Genomic DNA, 16,669 nt, shown 5'->3' on the forward strand with positions numbered 1-16,669 from the left:
CTGGTGTAAAATTATTATGTCTCTAGATGTATCTAAAAATAGAGGTAGAAGCTTCTGTTCTCTATGAATAGTTCTACTTTAAGCAAAGAATTTTCGTGCCAAAAAACAAGGTGAATATCAAAATGTGTTCAATTCAAAAGAATTCTTGCTGAACGGGGAAAATAGAGTTCCAACGCTTTTAGCAGTTTTTGTTGTTCAAAACTGAAGGCCGAATTCAGAGTTCATGGGAACGCTGTGTGTCGGAATGCTTCTCTAAAGTTATTGTTTCTGTTCGGGTGAGAACATCATATCAGACAGGCTCTCAAAGAATTGGTCTACAAAATCAGGTGACAGTTCGACCAAATTCGATAGTGCTGTAACTTGGCAGGTGTGTGAATGATTGCTGTCATCAAAGGCCGGATCAGCAATGTTCACAGAAGGTCGTCTCTGGATGATGTTGCTTTTGTCACTCGCTCCACTGTTACCACCTAGTCGTAGTACAGGAGTCTCAACGAATGCCGTCATCAGGATTGGTAGCCGCTGGGGACAACACAATGCGTGAGCCGTTATCGATCTGAGCAAAGTATCGATATCCATTGGTTCTGCTGATGGAAGTGCAAGACAGGTGTCCAACATGCACTCATCTCCGCATAGCATACATCGTAGTACAGGTAAGATGCTGTTTTGCCATATCGGTCTGAATGAAAGGAACCAGGTCATGTTTAGATCTCTCAGCCTGGCCAATCCAAGGACTCTAGTTATTCTGTCCCGGTAGCGCACTGCTAGGATTGTTTCTTCCATTCCCATAGGAGTCATGTCTGAGCTGTGGCTTGCCATATCGGATCAGGAGGGTCAAAAATAAAATCCCTGCTACAAGTCCCAAAAATAGGGGTATGCTGCCAAAGACAGAGTGGACAAAATTTGGAACGATTCCCAGAATTGCTTTAAATGGTGTTAGCAGTCCCGTAAAAATCGTCTTAAATATGCCTGGGATGCCTGTGGCACTAGACATGTTAAGGAGTTGGCTCAAAATTTCTACGAAATGCACGGGGCAATTTGTTGATAAAAGGTCATGAACCTCCGTAGCTGTCCTTGCAACTAGGAGATCATACGTCTCTTTTGATGACGTGATGGGCACTGTTGTCTGCAAAAGCACAGACTTCATTTTGCTTAAAGTATCAATTCGTATAGAAGAGAAATGCAGACGAGGCCAGATGGGAGTCTCTATGTCTCCAGGGCCGCTCGGGAACAATGCTTGCATACAGCATTTGACCATGGAAGTTACGCTTACAAGATACGCTTTCCCTGGCAAAAGGCCACAACATCTGTGATCCATTCTTAGAATGTAACTCCCATTCGCGAGTTGCATAAAGAAAGGCTCTATCTGCGTTGCAGGTGTGACAAGCTGGTGGCATGAAAGGTTGTTAGTATTACCTTCACAGGCTCCATGTAAATTAATACCCTGGCACAAAAGTATACCACTTAGTGAACGTTTACAGTTTTCACCACTAAGAAATACATTTTTGTCGCTGTCACTATAGCATGAATTTGTGTATGGTAATTTCCATGCTGACTTAACATATCCTTTACCTATTCGTTCATACTGGCCAGTAGGTATGTATTCAAGGCAATTTTTAAATCGGAAAGTTGTTATCGGAATTGTGATAATCCCGTGTATTATCCATTCAATGACAGGACTTTCTGACATTGTCAATGGTAATCTCTCAAGTTTTTCGATGCTCAGGATTGTATAGTCTGCTCCTTTCTGTGCCAAGCTGATTTGTTTATCAGTAAGGTTAAAAATGGAAAACAATGACGTTGTGTTGATTAAACGCCAAGGCACATAGCCGGAACGAAGATTTTGCAGTGTCCAGCCTAATTGTACAATAGAACGTAATTGCGACTGGCCATGCTGTAACATTAGCAAGTCTCTGTCTATTATATCAAAGGCAGAGGATACAATATTGTCCAACGAATATATTATGGAGGACAGAGTCATTAACCCATTGTCCACTACAGAAAGTGATTTTTCCAAATTAATACGATCAATTTCTCGTATTTTTTCAGCTGTTTCAATTTGTGTGACTTTCCAAGCCTCGTATGCAGCATAGATACTGGTCGCTATGAAACGCTTTTGACGCTGTTTGCGTGGTCCCATAATAAAATCGCGCAAATCAGCACCATCTTTAAGTAAAGATAAGTGTTGCTTAATTTCAGCCAGTGTGGATGATCCTAGCCATTCGAGGCAGAGTTTCCCTACACTGTATGTTGTTACTATCCCTGGATGTTGTCTCTGGGAGTATCTTGGGTCTTGTCTGGTCATTGTTAACCCCTGTGTTTTATTCAGGAATCTATCTTGACAGTTGTTTGTGTCAGTAGGCCAGATTAACCACTTTTTCCAATCAGGATGTGTTCTGTTAAAATGTAAAATTTTAGTTACGTCTATCTCAATATCTGTTGTTGTATTTTCAGGTATTAGTTTCGGAATAGACGGTTTATTTAGGTCTTTGATCTTAGCTAGGCCAAGACAGGATGTTTGGTGAATTGTGTCATTTAAAAACATCATTTGTTCTGGTATCATGCAGGTTCTGAATAGTGCTTCTAGGCCTTGTACCTGCCAATCTTTTGTACCCCAAATGGTTTTTGTTTCAATGTTATTTTTCCAATAATCAAAACCAAATGTCATCATTTTTTCATAAAATGCTTCTGAATATATCAATTTAGTGTTTGTCAGCATTGTTTTCATTCCTGTTTTATCTAACAGTTTATAATAAAACGTTACTGCATCACTGGTGTTAAACCCTGAGAAGTACTTGAATTTGTCAAAGAATGTTTTAGAACTGCTTTTAGGTGGTGTAGCACAATGTTCCCATTGATTATACTTAAAAACATGTCTAGGCTGTGCAGATTTATGCAAATAATGATCGCCATGATGTGTAAAACAGAACATCTGTTCATAACTAGACGAACCTTGTAAATAATCATGTTCTGTGAATCTAGCTGACATTACTAAATCAGACATCATGTTATTAATACTGCCAAAGTCCCAATCATCAGAGAATGTACCAGGTTTTACAAAGTCACTTAAGGAAACCTTCAGTTGATGAGGATACTTCAGGATCTCGACCGTACCATAGATCTCATAGTCAGTTTTCTCCCATACTACCCCACCGGGTATTGGAATGGCTGTGACATTTACTGTTGACAGTTCTCTTTTCTTCACGTGGGATGATCTGTGTAGTTTGAGGACTAAGTTGATGTTCTGACTTGCTGTGTCCATTCAATTGTAATAAACTTTCCTAAAATTAAAACTAAAATTAGGCATAGTAGGAGTATAAATACCCCCGAAATAATCCAATGCTCAATCAATGGTGCATCCAGATATACTTCTTTGACTTGTTGAAAGAGTTCTGTCGCTTTTTCTTTAAAAAGTCTTTTTTGTTTCTGGCATCACTTCGGGGTTGCTTTGATCCTCGGAAAAGTTGTCGAAGTCGATGAAATAACCAGAGGCAGCTCTGTCAATTGTTGGAATTGTTCTTTCAATTTGTCTTTCGGTAGCACTTTCTGATGCCACATCATTGTAGACTGGTGTTTCTTGACGAACTGTTTCAATCTGTGTCTCAAGAGGCACGAGTTCCATGGCATTATTGCATAGTCCCTCTCTGTGCACTGCAGGCTGATCGAATGTGATTAGTCTTTCAGTTTGAACCTCTTGGATTGTTGCAAGTTTGGGTATTCTGTTGTTTCTTGGGAGTCCACTGGGCCTACTGTTGATTATAGGCCACATGCTTGTGGTTTTACCAGGTCGATTGATACAACTCTGTTCTCCTTTTTACCAGCAAGGGGCGGTAGTACTACTGATCTTGTTCCGGTGACTGCCAAGACAGGTACTTCTTTTCTGTAAGAAGGCCCAAATTCATCTTCACCGCTATTTTTTCTCTGACTAGATCCCCAATCTTTGGAATCCAGATAGGCCTTGCTGGGGCTGTTGTTGGTGGTGCCTCGTCAGTGGATGCTGGCTGTTGCTTTAACTTTATGTTGCTTACGGATTTTCTTGTTTCATTCAAGTCCTGTAAAACAGCCAAACGATCTTTGATGTCAAAGTCTGTTTTCTTATCTTGTACCACTGATACTTGACTATCTAGGTCCTGAACTCTCATTCTAGTTCCGAACAATAGTTCGTATGGGCTGAAACCTTTTAGAGAATTTCTTGGCAAATTATTAAGACTGATTTGGACACTTATTAAATGTTTGACCCACCCAGCACCCGAACCTAATACCTTCGCTGTTATAGATCGTTTTATGTCCCGGTCTTTTCTTTCTACCACACTATTCCCTTCGGGGTGTGACGGACAAGAATACCGCAACCCAACTCCCATGCTGGCCATGGCCTCCTTATAAGCTCGAGAGCTAAAAGCAGGACCCTGGTCAGAATGGAACATGGCAATTGCGTATGTGCCGATAAAGACTCGCAGATCTTTTATAACCGTTCTGGCGTCAGCCGAGCGCTGGGGCCACATTTTTTAAGTGTGTTTAGTCTTAATGATTAATAGGACGCAGGATGGGATGTAGACAGCGTTACGCTGGTTCTGATTGGTAGCCGGTAGCATAGTTCACTACTGCGATCCCTGTTGCCGTTTTCACAGTTATTTGCATATATTTGGTGTTGCACACTCATTCCCGGCCACCAGTATACTGATTGTAATTCAGTCAGGGATTCCTTGATCTTTCTGTGCCTAGGACCCAAACCCATGTGTGCGTCTGCTATTAAAAATATTCTCCTGTTCATGTTTGGAATTACCCTATCCCCCACTCCAGGGATTCGAGCAAAAGGAACGGAGTTTGCATCGATTACGTATGCATAATTGAGTGGATAGTTCACGGGCAGTGCTGCACAGTCGCCTTTTATGGACGTTTTTACTGCCAGCATGGTTTCCCCGTCTATGTATTTTTCTGTACGCTTTTTTGTGGCTACGGAAGCCGGTTTAGTTGCTTCCGCTGTGGCTGTATTAGCCAATGAATTCCCTGCAACGTGAACGCCATCACGTTGAAGACTCTGTGCGTGTATCACGTGAGTCTTTTGTAGTTCTTTCTGTAAAAGAGCTACCTGGTTCCAGAGCAATTTATGCTTTATTGTGGCACCTGTGTCATCTTTGTAATCGTTTTCAATCCAGCTCTGCAACTTATTATTGTAAGAGTTGACGCATAAATGAGAATCACACACGACTAGTGTGGGGAATTCACGTTCTGCATTTTCAAGCGCCATCTTTAAGGATCTGATTTCAGCTCTCTGAGCCGAACAGTTTCTAACTGATTCAGTTTTTGTTATTTTCGGTCTGAATTTACCGCTCAGCCAGCGACCTTTAACAATCGCATAGGCTGCATTGTAGGATTTGTTCTCTACGTTGAAATGCTGTACAAATCTATCTGTATAGATTATACAGGCATACTGTGGGAGGGGCAGAAGTTTGATTGACAGAGGATATTCTTCTTCATATTCTAAATCATTCAGTTCTTCGAATTGCGGGGCGAAATAGTATTTCACATCTTCCGCTCCTAGAGAATCTACATACTGTATCCATTTCGAATCCAGTGACACTGTAGGCAGGTTTACTGGGCTGAATAGCGCCTCGAAGGCGGATTCCGCTGTGAGGATATTAATCCTTTTACCATGTGCTAATTCTCTCTCGTTCATTTGCTAATGCAATTTGCACTGCTTTCACAGTATTTTCTGTGTGACTAAATGTTTTTTCTGCTTGTGTGTACAAGTGATATTTAATTGAACTTGGTACCTTTTCTCCCTCATTAGAGGTCAGGTACGTGAATCCGCATCTTCCTGGGATGACTCGGATTACAAGATCGCGTGTGTTGTCACGTGTATCTAATTTTGTTTTTGCTAACATGTCTGTTTGCAGTGATCTCAAAATTTCTGTGTGTTTTTGAGTCCAGGTGATTTGTTTAAAATCAGGTTTGATTAGTTCGTAGAGAGGTTTAACCCTCTCTGCGTTATTTAGAATGTATGTTCTTCCGAAATTCAGAAAGCCTAGAATCGATTGTAAATTCTTCAGCTTTTTTGGAGCTTGGAGTACAGCGCACTTCTCTAAGAAGTTGTCCGCTAGGCTTTTTCCTTCACTTGATAATTCGTATCCTAAAAATAATACTGTCAGATGGGCAATTCGAGACTTTTTAAAGTTGAATTTGTAACCCTCTGCTGCGAACCCAAGTATAATGGTGTTCACTCTTTTCAAGTGAGTATCCAAGTCGTCTTCTGTGAGATAGATATCATCTACGTAAGATAATGCCTCATCATCATATATTTGTAGTAACTCTGTTACTCTAGCTGAGAATAGTCCTGGGCTGTTCTTGAACCCCTGTGGGAGCCTACAGAAATTTTCTGAGACCCCATTACTGAGAAAGCGGTCAAGTATCTGCTTTCTGGTGCAATGTTTTGACAAAAGAAACCATTAGATATGTCTAATGTTGTTTTATATTTTTTCCTAACTATGTTGTTCATTAGTGCAGCACTATGCGAATTTTGTGCTGCAAATGTTTTGCAACATGCATTAAGGTGTCTGTAGTCCAAAACTAGACGATATGAATTGTCTGGCTTGGAGACAGGAAACAAAGGATTGTTCATTTGAGAGGTACATGTTTCAATCACCCCCTGGTATTCAAGTTGATCTAAGATCTCCCTGACTTGTTTTTTAGCTTCTTGCTTTATGGGATACTGCTGTTGGGCAGTTGGTTCATTTTTTAACTGGATTTTGTGAGGAGGAGAGTCCTCATCCTATCCTACATGATTTTTACATAATGCAGGTGCCTGGGCTACTGCCCATTTCCTTGCATAAGTATATTTCTTGTGAATCGGAATGTGATTCGAGAAGGCAGGCATAATCATTTCTTTGCCACGAGGGCACTCCCTGACAAACTCTGGGGGCCAATCTTTTTCAGCTAACAGAATATCATAGCCTTTTGAGAGTTTATCCCAAAATAGACCCTTTATTTTCCTAGTCTTATCACCCTCTATACGCAATGTTATTTCGTATATCTTATGGGGCTCGCTAAGTCTGGTGTCGGCAGTTTCAACCTGAATGTATTCATTCGTGTCCACTGTCTCCAGATGACTCATCAAGATCTTGCGGGCTATACTGATTTCTGCTGCACTGTCTAACATTGTCTGTGCCCACTCCCCGTTTTTCAACTGTGTCCTCAGTATTCTCGGCATGGTTGATTACTCTAATACTGGCTACCTTCTTTTTCGGAAATTGAGATTTTTTACTCTGAGCAGGTTCCTTGTCTTTGGACTTGGTGTGCTCTCCTGGGTCTGACCGTCCTCTTCTTTCCGATTTCTGAGAAAAAGATCGAGAGGGACGTGTATCAATACTCTGATATCTATCAGGCTTTTTCAAACTATCCCTATTTCTAAGGTTGTATCTTTTCTCAGAGGGCTCCCTCTGGGGAGACTGGTGTTCTCGAGTCGGAGTTCTTTCCCTCTGTCAAGGAGACCTTCCTCTGGACTGGAAAGCTTTTTCCTTGGGAGTGGATTGTTTATTTCCATCCCAGCTCTTTTTAGGAGTGTTTGAATTATTTTTAATAAATATTTTTTCAGGATTTTCGAGCAGTTGGGGCTTTACTGGTTTTCCACCCAAGCTGTCTCTACCTAATTCTTCATAGCATTTCTCTATGATTCTGGCAAGCTCAATTGGCTGATCTGTTATATCTGTTTCCCTCAACTTCTGGCGGATCGCCACAGATGCTGCTTCTCCTTTTATATTGGCTAATAATATAGCCGAGACCTGCTTAAAGTCTTTCAGTAATTTCATACCAAGAGTTAAAGCAGGTTCTGGACCGTATTCATTTTGAATCTGTTTTAGCACTTCTGGTATTACCGCCATTGATGGAACACCATGTGTTTTTGTGTAAATGGAAGCAAAAACTGTACCCCAAGTGTCACAGTCCTCTATGTGTGGTGCGACCCCCATAGGAAGGCAGATGGTCAAGATCCTGTGTTTCTCGATAGGGGTAGAATTCGGAAATACTGCCTCTATTTGAGTGATTTTCTGCGCTAACCAGAAAGGAATTTGTTCCCGTTTTACGGGTGTTTTACCAAGACATGACTGTATGTTCTGTGGTGTAATTTTATTAGTGTTCCCCTGATGAGGGGTCAGCTGTGGTACATTAACAGCTGTTTGGACTGTAGCAGTTCGCATTACATATTTGACTAATTGCCTATGTATTTTAATTAATGTTTTTAACTGTACTAACAGCTCTTCTTTTGACATTTTTTCAATGTCCGGATGTGGTGTGTAGCTGGCTAGAACCGGCCACGTTGCTCCTGGTCTACCTAGTGGACCGAGCCTGGTAATATGATCATTATGTTTTAGGGCGCCTTTAAACCAAAGTAAATGTTCTTGGTATTTTAATGGGATTTCAGTCTCCTCGAAAGGAGCGTACTCTTCCGGTGGATCCTCTATTTTATAATAGTGGAACTCGGTTCGGTTCGGTTCAAAAACTTTATTCGATTTAAAGAGAGAATCATAAAAGTAAAACATTTTACAAAACATGATTACAATTATAGTTTTAAAATGAACCATCTAAAATTACACATTGGGAAAGTTAAAACATAAATTGACATATTCACAAGTCATTTATCAGGATGAAACATACAGACAATAAAACCCGTACTGATCACCTTAAGTCAACAAGTGTTACTTCACATAATATTTATACTAGATTACCCATCAGACAGCAGCAAATAAAAACAGATTCTCACAACAATGTACAGGTCTAAGGCCAAGTTAGCCGCACCGTTTCCTAATCAGGAGTGACACTCGTATAAAGTTTAACATGGCGCAAAATACTCCAGAAGATGATAATGATAACAAGTAGTCATAACCTTCTTTATAATTACATGGTTGCCGCCCCTTCAGAATGGGCTTAATAAATCTGGTTCTTGGTTCCTTATATAAAGAACAAAAGAGGACAACATGTATAGTACTCTGACTAACTTTGTTATTACAAGGACAAGGGGGCAGCCTCTCACACAACCCCCTTGCTTAGGAAAGGCAAAAAGAAAGTGCAGAATGTTTAGCCTGAACCTTGTAAGATAAAACCGCCATTGCACATGGGTTGTAAAAGTTAAGTAGAACTGGTGCTGTAGTTTAATCACATATCCTGTTGACCTGACCGAGGAAAGTGTGTGTGAGGATTTCCAGTAACTTGTTTTAATAAGGGTTTTAATGTCTCCCTGGATTTTTTCAGGATTGTCATAGACATGACCCAGGCCTATTTTATGTAACATGTCACTGACATATGACAACCAAGGGATCTGCTTTCCATTATCAAGGCTCTTACAGTCCTGGAGAATATCTCTGGAAAACTGAAGATCCTCAGATAGCCATATTTTGCCCCATAATAATAAGGGCGAGAGACGAATGATATCACTCACATAACTCATTCCCATTTCATCGTGAGAAAAACTATTTGATGAGCCTGATGGAATTAATAATACACGCTTTATGAATTTATTTTCCATGACCTGTATCGTGGCAGGGCTTTCAGTCCCCCATACCCCTGCCCCATAGGTGGCCACAAACAGGCATTTGGATCTGTACAGGGTTTTTAGGTGTGCGACCGGTTTTTGACCTAACTTGCCACAAAAGCGGAACAGACCTTTTATGGAACGACTGGCGCTCTGAATTCTAGCCTTCATTAGTGGGGCCCAACTCAGTTTGTTGTTAAAGAGGTTTCCCAGGTAATTGAAATTATGTACCTTTTCAATGGTAAAGTTATTTACCATGAACTTTCTGGATTTTGTCCCCTTTGGGCCACAGACCATTGCAAAAGATTTTGTAAAGTTTACCTTCAGATCCAGATTCAACATGAAGGTATTAAAGGCATTGAGACAGATCTGCATACTATTTCCTGTAAGGGTCATGAGTACCGTGTCGTCGGCGTAAGAAAGCATGGGGATGCTCCTGCCATTAACCTTTGGGAAATCACAGCAATGGTCCAACAAGTACTTCTCCAGGCCATTTGTATACACTAGGAACAGAAAAGGGGCTAAAATGCAGCCTTGTCGCACACCCTCGGTTGAGGGGATAGATTTTGTTTTTTCCCCCCTGGTCCGAACCTTATGGCTACAGTTGTCGCTTCATGCAATCTACGGAGCAATGTAACCAAAGGTTCCTCAAAGCCCATATCATCCATCATTTGCCAGAGCTTGCTTCTACAAACAGTGTCGAATGCACTTGAAAGGTCCATGAAGGCAAGGTGGATGGAAGAATTCCTTGCCTTCATGTACTTGCCTATGATTAGTGCCAAATTCAGACACTGTTCGACCGTCCCCTTTCCTTTTCTGAACCCATATTGGGAGTTCACGATAAGGCCCACCGAGTCTGCCCATGTTTCCAGTCTGGCCAAGATAACTCTTCCCAACAATTTGCATGATGCATCGATTAATGATATAGGGCAATAGCATCGGGGGTCACACCTATCGCCCTTCTTAAAAATCGGCACCACTACTGCCTCCTTCCATGATGCCGGAATACGGCCAATAACAGCTGCCCTAAACACATTCAGTAACAATGGTGCCCATACCTCGGTATTATGCCTAAAGAAGTCCAGAGGTACTGCATCGGGGTCAGGGGCTTTTAGTAATATGCCTTTCCTCAGGGCCTCCTCCACCTCTTGCAGTGTAAGCGAGGAGCTCAGAGACAAAGCTGTCTGTGAGGCCACCAAATCCCTAGAGTCCTCCAGCATGCCCAGAGGTTGTATTGCATTTGGGTTAAAGATTTTTCCAAAATGGGCTTCCCATGATTCATCTGTAATCTGCATCACGATATTGTCTTTACCATCGCTCGTGAAAAGGGGGCGATTAACTACTTCCCAGAAGAGCCTACTATCTTTTAGCTCCGAGGCCTTCTCTAGATCTTCCCATGCGAGGTTTTTTAAGTCCTGCTTCCTTTTTCTAATGGCCTCTTTGTAGGCCATTCTAGTTGTTCTTACCAACTCTTTATTCCTTGGTTTTTGTTTTAATGCCATTTTTAGGGATTTATGCGATGCAGAGCACACAGCATCAAACCATCTGAAGCCCTTAGGTTTGATTTTCCCAATGGGTTTTTTGAGACGCTCTGCCACATGCCCACATAAAATTTCAAAATTCCCAATGACCTTTTCAGGGTTAGCTGTAGATGATAAACAAGACTCAATTTCGGAGCTATAGGTATTTAAGATCTCTGCCTCTAAGCCCACAGCATCTATTTTCCCCCATTTCAAAATGACACCTTGGTTCCTGTTATACTTTATGGATTGCTCCCAAACTGGATGTTTAAAGCTAGCAGGGCAACACAGGGATAGCATTAGTGGGTTGTGGTCACTGGCAGCATTTGCAATTACCTCAAGCTTGTCAACATAATGAAAATAGCCACTAGACACAATTGCGAAATCAATAACACTCATCGAACCTCTACTTCCCTGAAAGGTTGGTATTGGGGATGAATTAGGAGCAACCAAGGGCTCCACTATGCATAGATCATTTAAAACAATGATGTTATTTAATGCATCCCCCTGAGGTGTATGCTTAAAGTGTATCAGGGGTTGTTCATGTGAGTCCTCCAAACCAAACACATTTGAATCACCATATTTACACAACGAACAATTGAAATCCCCAACCCAAATAATGAAAAGTAGAGGCTGATCACAACGTGCCTTAGATATTGCTTCCTCCAAGCTCGAAATTATGGATATCTCATTGTCATCAAAGATATTGTGATACCAGTTGACCAATAACAGCGGCTCCGGAAACAGATTTTCCAGCAAAAGCAGTTGGTACCATGGGGTGTCAACTATCTTAGAGGTTACCAGTTTATTCAATTTAAGAGAAATGGCTGTCATTATCCCACCCTTTGCCCTCCCCGCTGGTGATGGCACCGCCAGGACATTAAATGGTTGAAAGCCATTAATGTCCTGGGCCGTTCGGCTCCATGTCTCCTGAAGACACAGGATGTCATGGCCACCCACATAATCCAACCAGGCCTCATCCTCCAATCTACTAGCAAGACCAGCGATATTCCATGAGATCAGGCACAGCCTTGATTCACATAGATTATCACCCACTGGTTCTGGTCGTGTTGCCAAATCTTGCCTTAGGATAGGTAAATTTGGTTCACATTCTGAGATAATACAGACCTCTGGTTCTAGGGGGTTGATAATATGTTCTTCACAGACAGGGGCATCCTCCCTCAGGCTCAACTCTCCTATGGATAAAACATTTTCATTTTGACTAAATGGTGGTCAGTCCAGCCCCTCCATTCCCACAAGTGGATCAAAGCGGTTTCTTAGGGGAATATTACTTGACATCCACCCTAGATATTCCTCTCCCTGAATTCTTAATCTTGGGTCATTGTAGGGTGGTTGCAGGAGGTTGTTATTATTACATGGTGGTCCCCTAAAATAACCATCACCCTGGTACCACATTCCAGGGTGATTTTGGGTCGGCCATGCAACAGTATTTCTCTGTATGTATTTGTATTTATTGCTTATTAAGCGCAGCTGTCACCCAAAGGGTATCCTGGCGCTGAGACCTGTCCATACATCAGTAAAAAAGCTACATTACTCTGGGAAACAAGTGGGTCTTAAGGTCCTTTTTAAACGTAGGCAAATTATGACAACTCCTCAGTGCCAGAGGTAAAGTATTCCACAGCGAGGAGGCCGTGAATCTAAAGGCGCGACCACCCATCCTCACTCTGTTTATCCTGGGGACCCTTACCAGGAAAGCTGAGGAGGATCTCAAGGGTCTGGCTGCCTGATACCAGGAGAAAAGGTTCTGAAGGGGTATTGGTCCCAGTCCATGCAGAGCCCTAAAAACAAGGCATAGAGCTTTAAATGCAATTCTCTGCTGGACTGGAAGCCAATGAAGGTCGGCCAGAGCTGCCGAAGAAGAGGCGGATCGTGGACGAGACAAGGCCAATTTAGCGGCCATGTTCTGGATTCTTTGGAGTTTGAAAACCAGAGTCTTCGGGGCACCTAGAAGTAGTGCGTTGCAGTAGTCTAACCTACTGAGGATGTCTGTGACCACCCAGGATGTATTTCCCTCTGAAAACTTAACCCAGAATTATTATGATATAGGTTCGGGGAAACATGATTCAGATTAGGGTAAAAGTATTCCAAACCTATGCATTGGATATCCCCCACTCTGGCGAACCTTGGTTTACGGCAAATCATATCTTTTAGCCAACTGTCCCTAAAATTAATCAGGATACAATCCCCCTCTAGATCCTTCTCACTTGGCCCCACCCAGGGGACTCTTCGCACACTGAGTATTTTTGTTTTAGAGACAGGGGGAAGTGGCCTAATATTATTAAGCCAGAATGTTACTTTATTTATAAGGTCCTGATTTGATTCCAATTTATTAGGCACAACTGCTGGGACTCCTGTCAGGATTACCATAAAAGGGGCAGAGTCCGGTGGCAAGTTTACACAAAGTGTTTTTTTTGGAGGAGCTCTTTCACTAGAGACTGTCGCTCCCTGCGATGGAGTTGGCTTAGGCCCAGAAGTGACTGCCTGCTTAGATGTAGTTGCCTTAGATGTTGATGCTGTGGCTGCTACATTTTTACCTTGAGAACCCACAGTAGCCACCACTGAAGGTTTTGTCAGAACTGTTTGTACAGGGACTTCCTGGGGGTCCGCAATTGTCGGTGTTTGGGGAGCTTTACTTTGATTTTTCTGGCCCCCTTTCTTTGATGTAATACTATTACCCGCAGTCTCAGGGGATTTACTCTTATTAGCCAATATTTCAAGAGAGTGAGTGTTAAGTGAAATAAGATGTTCTAATTGATCCAATTTTAGGTTAACAATTTGTGTTCTCTCTAAGAGGGGCAACAGGAGGGTTTTCACCAGTTTCTCAATATTTGCCAATAGTTCTTCATTATTATTTGGACAAGAAAGAGTTCTATATCCCACATCTCCTGAAGGAATTCCCTTTTGCCTGGCTGTATTTGCCAAGACTCTTGATGCAGCTGTCTTAGCTAATTTAGCTCTGCTTCCCTTTTTATGATTCCCCCCTCTTTTCCGTTTACTGATTTTTATAGCTACTGGGTCACAGTCTAAGACCTGGGGTTGCGTGGGGATAGACCAGATGGTACTCAAATTACAATGTTGGGTATTATCCCCCGTGATACTTGACGATATACGGACTTCATCTGGGCAGTCCACTATATCAGCAACAGTGGTTGTCTGGGAGTCAGAAATTACTACAGGAGTTGGGCTGGCTTCCAAATTATTTGCTATACTCTTTTCAGGAGTAGTTGTAGAGCCAATTCGTCCCAAAGAAGAGCGTTTCCCTGTTACTAAGTCTAGTGACAAACGCTTTTCTGTAAGGGCAATTTCTTTTTCTAATATCCCTGTTGCCCGGATAATAAAGTCATCTAAAGTTCCAGTGGCTTTCCCACTACTCGTCTTGACAGTTACCTGCCTACCCTTCCCTGATCGTAAGGACATCATGTAAATATAAACAATACAATTTAAAGGATTCAGGAAAAGCAATAGGTCTACACCTGAACAAATAAAATTCCTAATAACAGTAGATGGAAGCAAGTGTTTGAAGTCCACAAGACCTCGATGAAAGAGAGAGGGCCCGGCCCGACCTTGATCGCCCTTGGACGGCCTTAGACGGCCCCGCCCTTGTCCCGGGATTCTCCCGGCGCGCTCCCGCGCAGCGGGGACACGACGTACTAATATAACAAGGGGTGTGATTGGCGGGTGGGGGTGGCCGGCAGGGAGAGTAGCCCAGCTGATGGTAATAGGGCGCGCAGGGACTCCTGGTCCACGGAGTCCCTGCCTAGTGCTCGCAGCCCTGCCAGTCGGAAAGCAGCAGCCCCTTGAACAACAGCGGCTCCCTCTGTTACAGCCGCGCTGCGGTACCCGCGAAGCGGGTCCGGCGAGTTGCTGGCGCAGCCTCTGATGTCCTCCAGCAAGAAACTCCCGCAACTGATGTCCGGTCAGTAAGAAGCGTTAAGAAAACAATCCCACCAGGTAGCAAGTAATACACCCCTTTATCTCCGTGGGCGGGTGGGCGTGGCCGGCAGGGAGAGCAGCCCAGCTGGTGGGTATAGGGCGCGCAGGGACTCCTGGTCCACGGAGTCCCTGCCTAGTGCTCGCAGCCCTGCCTGTCGGAAAGCAGCAGCCCCTTGAACAACAGCGGCTCCCTCTGTTACAGCCGCGCTGCGGGACCCGCGAAGCGGGTCCGGCGAGCTGCTGGCGCAGCCTCTGATGTCCTCCAGCAAGAAACTCCTGCAACTGATGTCCGGTCAGTAAGAAGCGTTAAGAAAACAATCCCACCAGGTAGCAAGTAATACACCCCTTTATCTCCGTGGGAGGGTGGGCGTGGCCGGCAGGGAGAGCAGCCCAGCTGGTGGTAATAGGGCGCGCAGGGACTCCGGGTCCACGGAGTCCCTGCCTAGTGCTCGCAGCCCTGCCGGTCAGAAAGCAGCAGCCCCTTGAACAACAGCGGCTCCCTCTGTTACAGCCGCGCTGCGGTACCCGCGAAGCGGGTCCGGCGAGTTGCTGGCGCAGCCTCTGATGTCCTCCAGCAAGAAACTCCCGCAGCTGATGTCCGGTCAGTAAGAAGCGTTAAGAAAACAATCCCACCAGGTAGCAAGTAATACACCCCTTTATCTCTGTGGGCGGGTGGGCGTGGCCGGCAGGGAGAGCAGCCCAGCTGGTGGTTATAGGGCGCGCAGGGACTCCTGGTCCACGGAGTCCCTGCCTAGTGCTCGCAGCCCTGCCTGTCGGAAAGCAGCAGCCCCTTGAACAACAGAGGCTCCCTCTGTTACAGCCGCGCTGCGGGACCCGCGAAGCGGGTCCGGTGAGCTGCTGGCGCAGCCTCTGATGTCCTCCAGCAAGAAACTCCTGCAACTGATGTCCGGTCAGTAAGAAGCGTTAAGAAAACAATCCCACCAGGTAGCAAGTAATACACCCCTTTATCTCCGTGGGCGGGTGGGCGTGGCCGGCAGGGAGAGCAGCCCAGCTGGTGGTAATAGGGCGCGCAGGGACTCCTGGTCCACGGAGTCCCTGCCTAGTGCTCGCAGCCCTGCCGGTCGGAAAGCAGCAGCCCCTTGAACAACAGCGGCTCCCTCTGTTACAGCCCTGGCTGCGGGACCCGCGAAGCGGGTCCGGCGAGTTGCTGGCGCAGCCTCTGATGTCCTCCAGCAAGAAACTCCCGCAACTGATGTCCGGTCAGTAAGAAGCGTTAAGAAAACATGGAACTCATGTGTTGCGGCGTTTGCCGCTGGAAATTTTATCCATGAATAGAATACCTCTGTCTGCCGATATTCGTGTGCCTCTATCACGAAGACGACTGTGCCACCTTGTGTGGTCAGTCCATTTTCTATAAGTTTTAACGTTATAGATTTTCTTAAATGTGCCGCGATGATTATTGCACCCGGTTCAGTAGTCCCGTCGGGACCCTGCTGAGTCGCATCTGCTGCGGCCTCAGCTCCGTTGTTTAACACTGACATTTTATAAATGCAGGTTTTGCAGAGCAGGTCTCCAAGGAGACAAAGATTAGGGGCACAATATTTTGGAACACTGTATCCTTCAACGTTGAATAAACCAGAGCTTTACATAGGAATCTCTTCCTACTGAGTTCGGGCGGATTTTAACCTTTCACCCACTCCAGACGTCTATTGGA

The sequence above is a fragment of the Lissotriton vulgaris genome, chromosome 11, assembly GCF_964263255.1.
Source record: "Lissotriton vulgaris chromosome 11, aLisVul1.2, whole genome shotgun sequence".
NCBI classification, from domain to species: domain Eukaryota; kingdom Metazoa; phylum Chordata; class Amphibia; order Caudata; family Salamandridae; genus Lissotriton; species Lissotriton vulgaris.